Genomic DNA, 15,051 nt, shown 5'->3' on the forward strand with positions numbered 1-15,051 from the left:
TCTGGTCTTGCGTCCCTGCCTGCACCTGGGGCAGAGGCAGAGACGGCCCATCTGAGCTTGCCCATGGGCCTGGCAGTCCTACGGTGCCGAGTCCCTTATCAGTTGGCCTGGCCTCAGCCCCGCACGGGGAAGTGAAGACGGAGGGGGTCTCCTCGGACATCTCCAGCTCGAAAAAGGGAGGCTGGATCCCAACTCTTAACTTCCTTCGCGGCTCTTCCAGCTCCTTCTTTCCCTCCTGGAGTCATCCTAGCTTGGGGCTCACTGATGGGAGCGGGGTCTCTTTCCCTGGGAGAGGTGCGAGGCGAGACACTCCTGGGGCGGTAATAGCGCCGTCTGAGGTTCCTCTCGGTTCCCCAGCTCGAATTCCTTCTAGAGAGTCGATGCAGAGCGAGGGGAAAGCTCTGGGGGCGCGGCTGTCCGCTGAGGATGTGTATGGGAAAGGAGTCTCCCCCACTCAAGCTGCCGCAGCCTCAGAGCGCCCCCTTCTCTCAGGCCCCCTAGAACGTCGGCGTGGCTGCGCCCCCATCACGGGCTTCTGCCCCTCCCCCGGTCCAGGCTGATGCAGTCTGTTTGGGGAAAGGAGGGAGGAGACCGGAGTGGGTCCAGGCTGAGCTGTGGGATAAGGATTGGGGGGAGGGGGGGGGGCGGCGGGGAATGCCGAGCCCGGACATTCCTTCCGAGAGAGTGAGCTCTGCTGAAAGACGGGAGGAGAGCCCTTCCCCTCCCCCGCAGGCTACCCCCCTCATACATTCCCGGACGGTTACTTGCCTCGTGGTCACTAGAAAATTGCCCCTATTTCAAGCTGAGGGGCCACCAGTCTGAGTCACTGTTGTGCCCTGTGTGGGGGTGGGGTGGGGGTAGGGTCAAGAGAGAACAGGGAGGGGCTTGGGGAAGGGAGGTGGGCCCCTGGGTACACAGTTATCAAACAGGACCTCCCAGCCTTTTAGCATCACTCTCCAGTCATTTGACTTCCCTGATGGCTCAGACAGTAACCAGTCTGCTTGCTGTGCAAGAGACTCCGGTTCGATCCCTGATTCGTGAAGACCCCTTGGAGGAGGAAATGACAGCCCACTCCAATATTCTTGTCTGGGAAATTCCATGGACAGAGGAGCCTGGTGACCGAGCGACTAGCACACATTCATCCAGTCATTTGAGGGGAGGGGGCTGCAGGTGAGACCCAGGCATCCTCCCAGAGCTAGACTGGAAGGCTGCCCTGGACTCAGACTCAGGAGACCCCAGTTCAAGATCCAGCTGTGCTCTGAGATCTGGGCAGGCGCAGGTGGTGCCTTCTGTCCAGGCCTGTTTCCCCTGTGTTCCTATTAAGGCAGGGATGGCAGGCACAGGGTGAAGTGGACTAGTCCTCAGAAAGTGGGCTCTTTCCTCTGCCCTGGCCTCTCTGGGGATCATGAAGGGATGGAGCTGGTTTTCCTCATCCCTGGAGCCAGCCCCTCCCTGAGCCTTCCTGGCAGGGTATGGGGGGTGAAGGGAAGCACATTGTTCCAAGCTCCAACCTCACTCTCATCCCCCATTCCCCACAGGCCCCAGGAAGGCAGCTGCTGAGGTTTCATATTTTCCCCCTACCGAACGAACTCTTCACCACAGAGCCCAAGTCCAAATAAGCAGAAACGCTTCCGTGTGTGTGTGTGTGTGTGTGTGTGTGTGTGTGCGCGCGCATGCGCGTGCGCGCATGCGTGTACGCGTGTGCACATGCTACACAGATGTGGGCTGTGAGGTTCCTTCTTACACAGGGAAACCCCACCTCCCTGACCACGCAGCCCGAGATCCCTACCCGTAGACACATTCAGACTGCTCTCTATACAGCAAGGCACAGGTGCTGTTGGATCAATACACATACCCTCTCTGGGCTCACACAGGCTGACACCGGCAGCCACTAAGAACCAACAAGGACACACTCCTCATATGTGATCAGACAGACATAGACTCCCATGCGCGCACACACACACGTGTGGTCACCCCAGTCACGGTCACAGACGTGCTCATGCACATTCTTACAGGAACACATACAACATCTCACACCACCACAGAACCGAATGCCGACTGTGCCAAGCCACACGCCTGAGTCATGTGACCCCCCAGTGAGGGAGCCTTGGGATTCCTGGGCTGGCCTGGGGCTGGGAGAGGGCGCCGCATGGGGAACGAGCTTTTCTGTGCCTGTGTGCTAGAGAAAGGAAGGGGGGAGAGGGAAGGGCAGCTGGTACCCACCACGGGCTGCCACTGTGCAGAGAATGGGCCACGGTCTCTCCAGCTCCCCCTGTCCTGTTAGGCTCTCCAACTCCCCCTCCTGACTTTGTGAGCCCATCCCTGGCCAGGCCACGGGGCCCTCAGGAAAGTGGGGAGCTGGCCGGCAGGTTCCCAGCCAGCCCCTGGCATCTCCTAACCAGGCGGCCCATGTTCTGTGGCCCAACCCTGGGGCGGGTGCCAGGTACTGTCTGGGCAGGAGGAAGCGATGGCAGTTAGTGCCGCCGCCCAGGGCTGGGATTAGCTGTGACTGGCACCACTGAGGGCACAGAAGCCCATGGTCTGGCTGCTGGAGATGTTGGTCCACAGGCAATGGCCAGAGGATCCCTGCGGGACAGCTCAGGACACTGGAGACTAAGTGCCAGGACTGGCACTGGAGACTGCGGGAGAATCAGGGCGTCTAATCCCATCCATCTATTCATCATTTATCTTCGTTAGTGTAGTGGTGAGTGTTCCCGCCTGCCACTTATTCATCATTTATGCATTTGTTCAGGGTTTACTGAGGACCTACTGTGCACCAGCCCTGCGGACACAGAGATGAACTAAGCCCAGTTCCTGTTCACAGAAGGCTTCCTGACTAGCAGTGTGACCACCCATTTCTGAAGGTAGGTTCAAGGCTTGAACTCTGCTCTGTCTCTCCAACAGTCTCCACCTTGCATCAAGAGGGATCTTCTAACATAAATATGACGATGCGACTTCCTTGCTCACTGTCCACTAATGACTCCCTTTGGCTCTTAGGTTAGTTGAGAAGTTCCTTAGTGTCGCTTGAAATGATCCAGCCGTGTCACCTCTGGGTCTTGCTGTGTCCAATCCTCATCTGTGTCTCCAAAGTCTAGCACCAGTCCCAGCACATCACAGGTGCTCAGCTGTTTGCCGAGTGACTGACTGAGCGAGTGGGTGAATGAAGGAAAGAGCCAGGGAGCAAAGGGACGGAGGCGTTTTTTTCTGCAGCTGAGCCTCCAGGAATGAACTGCCCTGAATTCCGCTCTGATGCCAGCTTGCTCCTGCTCCAGGCAGAGTTTCCATGTGTCTGGACACCTTCCCTCAGCTCCTCCCTAGTGGGGCCCATTGTACCCATTCTCCGGGTTGTTCCTTCCCAAGGCTTTGCTCTCTTAAGCCCCAGCCAGACCAGGTCCCCGGGGAACACAGCCCCCAACTCAGCGCTGGAGGCACTGTCCCCAGACTTAGGCCAGGCCCAAGAGTATAAATGGAGCCCAGTGGCCAGCCGGCTGGGCTGCTCTCCCGGCCCCTGGCCAGCTGGAAGGCCCTTTTGGGCCGGAGCCTGCCACCGGGCTCTGGCTGGAATTCCCTTGGCCTCTTCTCTCTCCTCTGTGCACTCAGCATTTGGCCTCTGGCTTCCTCAGCGGTCCCGGCCTGTCTGAGTTGTCCTCAGGTTTTATTTTTGGAAGAAGTTGCATTCTCTCTCTCCTTATTTACTCCCTTCCTTCAGGGAAGGTGTGGGACCCCCGGGCTCGGCTGGGGATCGGGCTGTGACTCTGAGGGGGTTGGACTTCTCTGGAGGAGGAACCTCCAAAGATGCCTGACCCATCTGATGCTTCAAAGCCAGCGGCCTCTGCTCTCCTTCCCCCACCCAGTGTGTGACTAATGCCTGCCCCTGCCCTTCTCGAAGAGCTCCACAATAGCCAAAAGAAATCATTACAATCTTAAGAGTTGAAAGGAATTCTGGCATCATCACGTCCATCCCCTTTTCCTTGTGGAGGCGATGGAGTTTAATGGTTATGAGCGGACAGACCCTGTTCTAATCCCAGCTCTGCTGCCTGCTGTGTAGCCTTGGGCAAATTACTTAACCTCTTTGAGCCTCTGTCTCAGCTATAAACTAGGAGTATTTATACCTACCCCAGCACTGGTGAGGTTGCTGTGAGGGTCAAATGAGGTCACACTTGCCAAGTGCTTTGTGCAGTGCAGGATACAGAGAAGGCTCCCTTCAAATGTAGTTATTATTATTGTTATTATTACGGAGAGGGAAACGGAGAGTCAGAAAGGGAATGGACTTGCCCAGGACCACATCGCCCCAGGTACGAAGCTGTTCCCAGAGTCTCCACCCTGTCTCCATCTCCCCTCCAAGGAGAAGGGAGGGGCAGGCATCATCAGCCCAGAGGAGGAATCTCCTTGAGTCAGTTGCTTGGGCAAAGCCCTGGGTCTTTAATGTCTGCCTCCTGCCTCAGGCCAGGCCCTCCTCTGACTCCACTGCCCCAAGGGTTTCTTTCTTGCTCCCTGGGGGTGAGAGGTCCAGCACGCGGCCCCGAGGTGGACCCTAGGCCAGTGGGACTCTGAGAGGAGGGGGAAACGCTGGGTCCTGACATCACAGAGTGGAGAAGCTGGAGCCACAGCCATCAGGCCAGCTGGGGCCCTTCCAGCACGTCCAGATGTCTCAGGAATGTGCTGAGCTGGGAACTACCTCGGTCCTTCCCTCACTACCCCCAGCCCCTCAGCCCCTCATCTGCTTGCTCAAGCTCTGCCTCTGCCCAACCCCTGCCCTTCCTCTTTCATCTCTCCCCGGGAGAACCTCGCGTCCACTGTCCCTCTGGTACCTTGCCTCAGTCCAGCTCCCTCTCAGGCCTCTGAAGGGGTTGCCAAAGGCCAAAAAATTTTTAAAAAGCCCTTCCCCTTCCGCACACCCCATGGGCTGACCATGACCAATGGTGGGGAGATGGAAGACTGAGCTAACTGGGAGGGGAAAGTTCTGAGCAGATAATGCCTGCCAGATCCCAAATGTGGAACTGATTTGCAGCCCTGGGAGAGAGAGGGGTGAAGGCTTTGGGGTGGTAGAGGGCAGGGTTGATCCTCCTCTCTGGGAGGGTGATGGAAGGGGCTTTGGGTATCTTGTCCCAGATGATTGGTGGGAGGGCCAAGGAGAGGAGGTGCCAAGCTGGGCTGGGCTCAGAGGGAGGGCTCAGATCCTTCTAGGTTCCTTCAAGGTCAATAAGGACACACTTGGTCTGATAGTGGAGGGTCTTGAATTGTACTGTGGGGGTAAGGGAACCCCCTTAAGGTCTTGGGGCTGGGCCAGGAGGCAGGACATGGTTCAGATCAGAGCTAGGACAACTTGTATCTCTGCAAGGGTGGAGCTGCCTTGGGCCTCCCCAGGTCAGCCTGGCCCTGAGTGCTGGGGATGAGGCAGTCAGCAGGGAACTGGTGCTCTTGGCCAGTGTGCGAGTCACATCAGGGCAGGGGGTAGAGATCAGAGGAGAGAAGGGCCCTGGGGTCTGCTGCTGCCTCGGCCTGCTCTGGGCACAGAGAGGGCCCACGGTGCTGTCTGTCTGGTGGGAGAGGCCCTGTTCATGCAGACAGGCAGATAGCTGGGTTATCCTAATGGACGCTAGACCTCCTAGCACTGAGACAGTTCAGGACAGCTGGGACCACCACCCTGTCCAGCTCAGAACTCTGTTTGAAAACTTGCGTTGGCCCCCTTCTGCCAGCTGAAAACACTCCCAGTTCCTAAGCACAGCATTCAAGGTCTGTTACAGATTGATCTCAACTTCCCACTGTAGCTGGAATGCCTCATCTTTCCTTTCCCTCCAGCCTAGTTGGATGGCTCCTTAAACAGGCTAGAAGCTCCATGGCTGCAGGGCTTTTTGCTTGTATCATTCCCTGTACCTGGGAGGCCTTTACCCTTTATCTCCTCATTCTAACTCCTATCATCTTTTAAGGTCCAACTTGGTGCTGCTTCCCCCAGGAAGCCTTCCTTGATCATCCAGCTGGAAGAATCCTATCCATCTTCACTGTAGCACTCATAGACGGTTAGGTCACTGGTTAATATCATGCCTTGAACTCTAATTATCCACAATGGGGCCCATCTCTCCTTCTAAACTTTAACCACCTTGAAGGTCAGATACAGGATGGATTTTATCCTGAACCCACTGCAGGGCTTCACATAGGCCTGGCATATAGTATACCTAATAATAATAATGATAGTTGATATTTATATGCCAGGTACTGAAGCTCCAGTACTTTGGACACTTGATGTGAAAAGCCAACTCATTGGAAAAGACCCTGATGCTGGGAAAGATGGAAGGCAAAAGGAGAAGGGGGTGACAGAGGATGAGATGGTTGGATGGCATCACCAACTTAACGGACATGAGTCTGAGCAAACTCTGGGAGATAGGGAAGGACAGGGAAGCCTGGTATGCTGCAGTTCGTCGGGTCGCAATGGGTTGGATAAACTTAGAGACTGAACAACAGCTGTTCTAGCTCCTTCCATGCAGTACCTGATTCAAATTTCAGAAGACCAGGTAAGTGCTATCAGCACTGCCATTTAACAGTCGAGGAAACTGAGGCACAGAGAAGGGAGAGTAAGCGAGTGGTTGAGCCAGGATTCGAACCTACGCTCTGGCTGCACAGCTTGTGCTCTTAAGGGCACGTGACCACACTGGGTGTAGAAGGAGTGGTGGATTTTTCTGCTGCCCCAGTCCCACCTAGTACGGGGCCAGACACAAAATACGGGCCCCCATTCCATGCACTGGGTCTTCACCCGGGTTTCCGGGTTTGCCCATCCCTGGCCATCCCTCTCCTGATGTCCTGGAAGACAGAGCCCTAAGAAAGGGCCTGGGGTCTTCTGCTTTTACCCAAAGAAGACAGCTTTTCAGCTTCAGAGAGGTCAAACAGACAGGCAAATAAAACCCCCATGGTTAGGGATCGGCAAAGGGATGAAGCTGGGACATTCCTCCAAGGGCTGTCCGGTGCTGGGGACCTGCCTTTCTGACAACGACAATCAGGATAAAAACACCAGAAACAACTACTGTTTTGTTTATAGGGGGCTTGCCATGTGCCGTGCGCTGTGCTAGACTCTGCAAGAGTTATCTGACTGAGTTCTTAAGAACCCTGTGTGCTACAGTCATCTTTCCTTTATGGATGAGGAAAATAAGCTCAGAGAGGTTAAGGCGCTGTCCAAACTGACCCAGATGACGAGCGGTGAGAGCCACAGTTTGCTCCCAGGTCTGGGCAGGGCTAAAATCGACCACTAGTGGCCACCCCACCCACCTCAGGTATGGCTTGGCTTCCCAGGGCTTCTGAGGTATCTGCCGTCTGACCTGGGACTTGCTGTCAGGTTAGGTGGGGTCTGGGAATAGGCACCAGGTCTCAGGAGAGTTCCTATCCAGGATCTGCCCAGAGTGGAGTGTGGATTTAGAGTCTGCAGCTCAACTTTTCCAACTCATGCAACTTTGAGATCCCAGGATATTGAGACCTGGGTCAATTTCTTGAGCTAGTAGTGAGTGCCTAGGTGTCCATTTTATTACACTTTGTAATTCATATATATGCGTATATATATATTCTCTTATGTGCATGACATATTTCATATAGAAAAGGCCACCATAATTAGGAGATTGGGATTCATACACACACTACTGTATATCAAGTAGATCTAACAAGGACCTACTGTGTAGCATAGGGAACTTTACTACTCAATATTCTCTAATAACCCATATGGGAAAAGAATCTGAAAAAGAATGGATATATATGTATGTATAAGTGATTCACTTGGCTATAAACTCGAAACTAACACAACATTGTAAATCAAGTATACGTCAATGAAACTTGGAAAAAAACAGAAAGAAAAGGTCCATGATAGAGTAAAAGGCATATGTGGGATTTAGGTGAAGATTCACTACTTGATAAATAAACAAAAGCCACCTGAAGTACCATCAAAGCTGGACGTGTGGAAGTACCCTTTCTTCCATTACCCACCCACCCCCTTGTTCATCCGTCACCCCTTCTCACTTCTTCCTTCCATCTATTCAATAAATAAACATCTCCTGAGCACTCAATCACTGTGGCCATGACTAGGGAGTAGACAAAAATAATTGCCCTCCCCTCAAGAACTCTCAGTCCAGTTCAGCAACAAGGAAACTGAGGCCCGGAAAGGGGAAGGGACTTGCCCGAGGTCAAACAGTGAGCTGGGGCGATGAGGTGAGGAGCAGGGGGGACATTCCGCAGAGGGGAACACACGGGGAAGGCTTAGCCCTGCCTGCCTCCCTGGCAAGTCCCCTCAATTGCTGCTTTAAAACTGCCTGCCAGGGGCTTCCCTGGTGGTCCGGTGGGTAAGAATCCACCTGTCAATGCGGAGGGCAAACGTTCAATCCCTGGCCCGGGCTTGGGAGGGGAGCATCCCACACACTGTGGGGCAACTAAGCCCCTGCGTCCCAACTACTGAACCTGCCCTCCTAGAGCCGATGCTCTGCAACAATAGAGGAGTCCCTGCTCGCCCCAACTAGTGTAAGCCTGCACGCCTCAGTGAAAACCTAGCACAGCCAAAAATAAGTAAATGAGCATTAAAGGGAAAAGCAAAGCAAACTGCCTCCTGGCTCTCCATGCGGGCCTGAAGAGCCTGCCTTTCTCCACTGTTGCTTTCATTTCTGTTATTCTTTTGGAAGGGGGAAGTGGGGGACAGCTGCTGCTGCTGTCCAGCTGTTTGGTCGGACCACACAGCCCAGCCCAGATGTGTCAGCCGCTCTGTGATGGGTGAAGCGGCTCCTGGGCCCAGAACCAAAGGGTCAGGGCAGCTGCAGCAAGGGCTCTGTCCTGCAAGAGCTGGGGGACGAGGCACACTGAACCCGGCAGCAGGGAAGCCCAGTATTGCTCCAGCCATGAAGCTGGCCTCTCGGATGACATGCTGTGTACAGGTTGTAAGTTTCGGGATCTTTGACATTCCAGGGATATCCCCTTTGATCTGTTTTCTCTCACGGTCAGAGATCTGGGCTGTATCTTGCCCGCCCTCCCAGCTTCCCCTGAACCAGACATCCTCAAGCCTACCTTCTCCCCAGTCCTGCTCCAGGGTTCTACTACCTACTCTGCCTGCTGAAGTGGATTACATCGTGTTCTAGCCAGAGCAATGCTCGTGGTCTTGACTTAACTCCACCCAGACCTTCCTCCTCCATCCTGCCCCCTGGAGTGCCGAGCCAGCCAGAAGAACAGCCTGTTCTCTGGCTTCTGGAGCTGGTTTCTTGAGGGAGGTTCAAGGGCAAGCCATGTCCCACAGAGGGATGCTCTGAGAGGACTTGGGACCAGGACTTGCAGGAGAAACACCATATGGGGGAGGGGAATACACAAAGTGGGGTGCCCTTCATCCTTCCCTGTCCTGGTACAGTGGCCAGCCAGACCCTCCTGGGGAGTCCTGGGGGCTGCAGAGAGCAAAGCTCCAAGATCCCAGGTAGGCCAGGGAGTGAGGATGAAGAGAACGTAGGGGAAGGGACGTGGGGTCTCTCCTCTCACAGGCCAGGCAATGTGTTGGCTCTGCCCTTAAGGCTCTAGGCATCCACAGTGCCCTAAAGATGGGAGTAGGTGAGGGTGAAGGCGAGGCCCCTCTGCTATCTGCAATCTCAAACGTTCCTTGCCCTAGAAGGCAAAGTTCAAATCAGAACAAGAATGGTAGAGAAGACAGGGCTTTCTCCCCCTTGACCCCATGGGACCCTGCCCTGAGAACAGCATTTAGATCTCCTCTCCTCTGTAAGTGTTGGTTTTCTCATCTTCACAAGGGACAATAATGCCCGTATACCAGGCTCAGTAAAATGGACACAGCCCCAGTCCTCCCTGCTGAAATGCCTCCTGATAACTCCTTTGCCAACAGGGGATGGGGATATTGGAGAGGGAGGGAGTGGAGGCCATCTCCTCTGAGTCTTCCAAGACCAGCAGCCCAGCTGGGGGCGCCTCCTCGGCTCCCTTGGTGCCCTGCTCCCTCGTGGCATCCGTGCCACTCTGTCAACATCCATGTCTGTCTCTCTCGGTCGTGAGTGGCTGGAGGTCACTCTTCACGGTGACCGGCACTGGCGCTCATTTGGTTCCCAGTTGTTAAAGGATGGGATGTGTGTATTGAAGAATAACCAAGCAAATTCCCGGCCAGGCCAGGGAAGCCGGAGGGCCCTCACAGCAGAACGGGGCATAGACAGCATTTTCGTGGGATCCAGTATCCCCGTTACCCTCAGGGCTGGCCAGGCCAGGACCCGAGAATCCGGGGCCCCCTCTGGAATTATCAGTACACGTCCTGAACACTCAGGCCTGTCTTTACGAAAACTGTCTCCCCTTCCCTTACAAGGACTGCCTTGATCTGCAGTCATTTTCTCTACAAATACAGTAAACCCTTGAAATGGAGCAAAGTACACTGCAACAGGACCCAGACTTGGCTTCTGGCCTATACCTGGGGCCCACCTCAAATAAAGGTGGGCAAAACTCTTATCTTTGTGGGCAGGTAAAGAAGTGGCTGCCTTGTGCTCCTTTAGAATGTCCTTAGTTTGGTCTGCTGCATGTACTGAGGTTTCACATCTTTACTTTTGTGTTTTTTTGTGATAGTACAGACCATCTGAAAAGTACTACTTTTCATTGATCTCACAATAACATAACTCCACATTTTACATGATTGAAAATTCCTGCACTCGGTTTATTGTCTCACGGCAGAGTTTTACTGTATTAAGTGCCTATTTTGTTTCATGGTACTGTGCTAGGTTTATGGCGATGAACACAACTGACATGGTCTCTGTTCTCAGGGAACTTGCTTACTCACAGAGGAAATGGACAATAAGCTGATAACTGTAAGCTGGGATATAGGCTATGAAGAAATCAAAGGGCTGAAACAAGGACTTCCCTGGTGGTCCAGTGGCTGACTCCACACTTCCGCTGCAGGGGCCATGGGTTCAATCCCTGGTCAGAGAAGTGAGATCCTGCAAGCCATGCAATATGGCCAACAATAGCCACAAAGAACTGAAACAAAATGATGGAGGGAGTCGCTTAAGGTGGTTGGAAAGGCTTCTCTAACAAGGTGACGTCTGAACTGAGGAAGATGAGATGGAGAAGCATTCTAGAGGTCAGGAATAGCACGTACATAGGCCCTAGGGCAGGACTAGAAAAGATTTAGTTTTAAGCTGGGTGAGTGTGGATCCAGGTGTCCCAGAGCAACCTGAACAATGGGAAACGGGGGAAGATGGAAGCCTTGGAGCTAACCCATGCTCAAGGGTGAGGCCTAAGCCACAAGTTCAAATATGCTGTGGATCAGTCAGCTGGAGACCATCCTAGACCAGGGGCTATGGCACTCTGCACCGAGGGTAGGGATGATTCAAGGCAATGATAATTTATTGGAAATCTTCCTGAATTTCAGAGACAGCATGGGCCACAGGACCCTGATGGCTGGGAGGAGATGAGCATCCTTTTTACTCTTCCCTAAAGAACGTGCGGCCTGGCCTGGGTTCCCTTTCATTCATCAGCAGTGGTTGGTTGAAACCTCCTTTGTGCCAAGCACTGCCCTAGGCACTGGGGGGATACAGCAATGAACAAGACAGATAAACACCTGCCCTCAAGGAGCTCACATCCTAGCTGGGCGGAGGGGGAGCGAAAACAAAATACAAAGCTGCCCACAACAAACTCAGCATTTTGGAAGAAGAGGAGGTGTCTGGAGTGATCTCCCTTCCTGAATGGGGGTTCTGAGATTTGGGCTCCTCCATTAGTTTTTCTCTATTAGTTTTTTTCTAGTAGATTCTATTTGGAGACTAGAGTTCTTTCCTCCTTGGATCCTCTTTCCTGTTGGTGAAAATTTAAAGAGAAACACACACACACACCCCTCCTCTTTTAAGGGCTGTTAAAGGCCCACACACAGACAAAGAAACACCCAAATGCACATACTTCTCTAATCTTCCTAAATCCCCCAAAGGCTGGGGTGGTGATGGTAGCGGCCCTGCTTAGCACCGGAGAAGCCAGGCTAGGGGGCCTGGGGACAATGATCAGCCTTAGCTCTCACACCCCTCTTCTCCAGGCCTGGTCCCTGGTCCCAGTCATTCCCACACCTGGCCTCCCCAGCTGCAGGGAGGTGAATGAGTGTGCTGGGCAAACATCCTTGCAGCTTCCTGCTGCGCCCCTCGGAGACAACAGAACTCTTCTTCCGCCTTCCCCTCCTCCCCACACCCTCCCAGCTGTGGGGCTTCTCTGGGATCCAGAGCCATTTCCCTCTAGAGAAACCAGAGTCATCCTTTCCCCTGAGCCAGAGGACGGAGCTGGTATCTCTCTCTGGGGACGTGACCTGTTCTCCCTCTGGTCCTTTATCCCAGTTTTCTGAACACCAGGCCCTCTCTCCTACCTGCCCAGGGGTTGAGGGGTCCCAGGGAAGAGGGCTGTAGTTGGGGGGAGTGGTAGACATCAGGAACTGTGGGAGAGTGGGGAGGGGATGGGAGGAGAAGCCCCCTCACTGGGCAGGAAAGGGAGCTCCTTCCCAGGGATGTCTCTGAGAATCACATAGACTAGATTGCCACAGGATAAAGATGTCCTCATAGAAGGAAAAATACAGCACCCCTGGCCACCCCCAAGCACACAAGACTTATGCAGAGTATGAAACTCATTCTCCTGTCTCTAAGAGCATGCATATTTCTTACACATGTGCTCAGGGTGAACATCCTTTTTGATGTTTTGCCTTTTTAATAGAGTAATAGAGCATATATGGTTTCTACTGTGACTTCATGGCCTTTATCTGGATTTTTAAGGATAGTGAATAACCTACCCTCCATCTTCCAGACTGAGAAGCACACAGACCTCACTCATTCCCATCTTTAACCCTGGAAACACTTTCCTATCCTTATGCAGAAAGAAAAGGGAGTTGGGGATGAGGTTGGAATGGGTTCCCAACTGGGAGGGATCTTAGATATCTAAAGGGAGGCACCAGAAAAGGAAGGTAACTTGCTCAGGGGCACACAGCAACTCCTATCGGAGTAGTCCTTACATTCATCTCCATTAATCTCCAGAGCATGCTACCTACGGAAACTTACCTGGCAGGCATCATCCTACATTAATCTTCAATTTTCTCACTAAATCTCTATAATAACACTACGGGAAAGCCCTCTATAGCTCCATGTTTCAGATAAAGAATCCAAGGCCCACAGGAGGAAAAGTCACTTGTCTAAACTGCCCAGCTGGCTGGCAGCAGAAGCACAGCTAGAACCCAGTTTCCTGATTCCCATCCCAGGAGCTTTCTTTCCTCTTAGAAATTCTTTCCTCTCCCCCTGCCTCACCTGGCTTTGCTTGGGCCTGAGATAAGGAGCTCCCTCAGCAGAGTTTTTCCTCCCCAGGCCCAGTACTGGATATCACTGTCTGATCACAATCACGCACCCTTTCCTGCGCTGGACCAAGGCCCAGATGAGCAGCTGGGGGACACAAGGCTCAATGCAGCCGCAGCAGGAGGCTGTAGGCAGCAGAGTTCATTCAGAAGAAAGCCCAAATCGGAGCTGCTGCGGGCTCAGGGAACCTCACAGGGGGCTCCAGCAACAAAGGCATGCGCTCCAGCAAGCCCCGCTCCCTCTGACCAGTGTCTGTCACCAGCTTCAGGAGGAGTGCGTGGAACCCCAGATCCCTGGGCCACAGCATCCTTGGAAAGACTGATCCAACCTCTCCATGTATTGTAAACGAAGAAACAGGCGCAGGCGGGAAACCACAGCCCAGGCTCCCAGGGAGAAGCAGAAGCAGAGGCGGGACTAGAACTCCGGTCTCCCTGCTACCAGGTCAAGCTCTCTCCCCTCCTCCTTGTCTGCAGAAGTGTGCTTTCTCTGGCTGGAACCCGGGACCTTCCTCAGACAGCAGGGTGACCTGGATCTGCTGCCTAATGGAGGACCAGGGGACCTCTCACTCCGTGCCTCCCTGACTCGCGTTCCTGTCTTTGGGCTTGTTTACCCATCAGCAGCATGGGACAGTTTAGGTGGAAGTCCAAGATGCCCAATCCCTTAAATCTGTGTGCACTTGACTCTTGTCTGCCAAATTCATGGTACTCCCAGGAGTTAGAGGTCAGCAAATAGAGACCCTTGAGATGATTACTGAGTGCATGAGAGAGAGAGGCAGTTCACTGCCTGGGGTGGGGATCCCCTCAGAACCCCCAAGCTGTCCACGTTTCAACTCTGCAGGCCCTTCTGAACCCCAATGCTTTCTCCCCTTACAGAGCCCATCTCCCACCCCACCCCCAATCCCAGCGCCTTAAGGCTGAGCCCGAGAGAAGGAGGGAGGGAAGAAGAAAGAAGCCACGTTTCTTTACCGGGGGTGGGCGCGGGGAACAGAAGAGAAGCGTAAGCCCGGAGACACGGATAGTTACAAGCCGCAAGGAGAGAGACTCGAGGGGCTGAGAAACAGACCCAGAGAAAAACCTCCCTCCTCCTGAGCGATCACCCTGTGCTGCCCCCGACCAGTTGAGGGTCAGGTCCTTCCCTGGGGGAAATCTCTGGCCTGATTTCCTGGGGGGCAGGCACGGCAGCACCCCTGAATTTCCGAGTCTGGCTCAAAATCGGGGTCTGGCTCTGGCCCACCCCCCGCCCCCATGGGCGTCTGGTCTCTGGCCCTTCGAACACTCCCCTGTGCGCCCCCCAGCGGAGAGCCAGAGGCAGAGCCACCGAGGTCCTAAAGGGGGCGCAGGAAAGGGCGCCACCACTTTGTGTCCAATCTGGCCCCGGAACCCCGGGCTCGGGGCTGGAGGACGACTAGGAGAACTGGGGCAGGGGCAGAATCCGTGTCTCTTGAGCTCATATTCGGGGATCGGATGGCCCCGACTCCTCGACGAGTTCCCTTCCCCTGGAAGGCCGAGGCCAGTGTATCCACACGGACCCGAGCCCCCAGGAGGAGCGCGGACTGGCGCAAGCTCGGAGGCTCCGGTCCAGGTTCGGGGTTCCAGGGAAGTGTCGAGGGATCGGGTCACCGAATCTCAGAGCCCGAAGTACGTGTCTCTCAAGGGGACCCAGCGCCGAGCCTCCCTCCCCCCCACTTCTGCCCTGTGATGTATATAGTCCCGTTCTTCTGGAGGCCCCAGGTGCACCGCGAAGA

At 54.2% G+C, this 15,051-nt stretch overlaps 1 protein-coding gene across 1 annotated transcript in view; it reads right to left on the reverse strand.

Annotated features, from left to right (window-relative positions):
- CREB3L1 (cAMP responsive element binding protein 3 like 1) overlaps positions 1-15,051 on the reverse strand; it is a 37,094-nt gene that overhangs the window by 21,396 nt on the left and 647 nt on the right. The gene's annotated exons all lie outside the window — the stretch shown is intronic.

This window comes from Bos indicus x Bos taurus, chromosome 15, assembly GCF_003369695.1.
Source record: "Bos indicus x Bos taurus breed Angus x Brahman F1 hybrid chromosome 15, Bos_hybrid_MaternalHap_v2.0, whole genome shotgun sequence".
In the NCBI taxonomy this organism is placed as follows: Eukaryota; Metazoa; Chordata; class Mammalia; order Artiodactyla; family Bovidae; genus Bos; species Bos indicus x Bos taurus.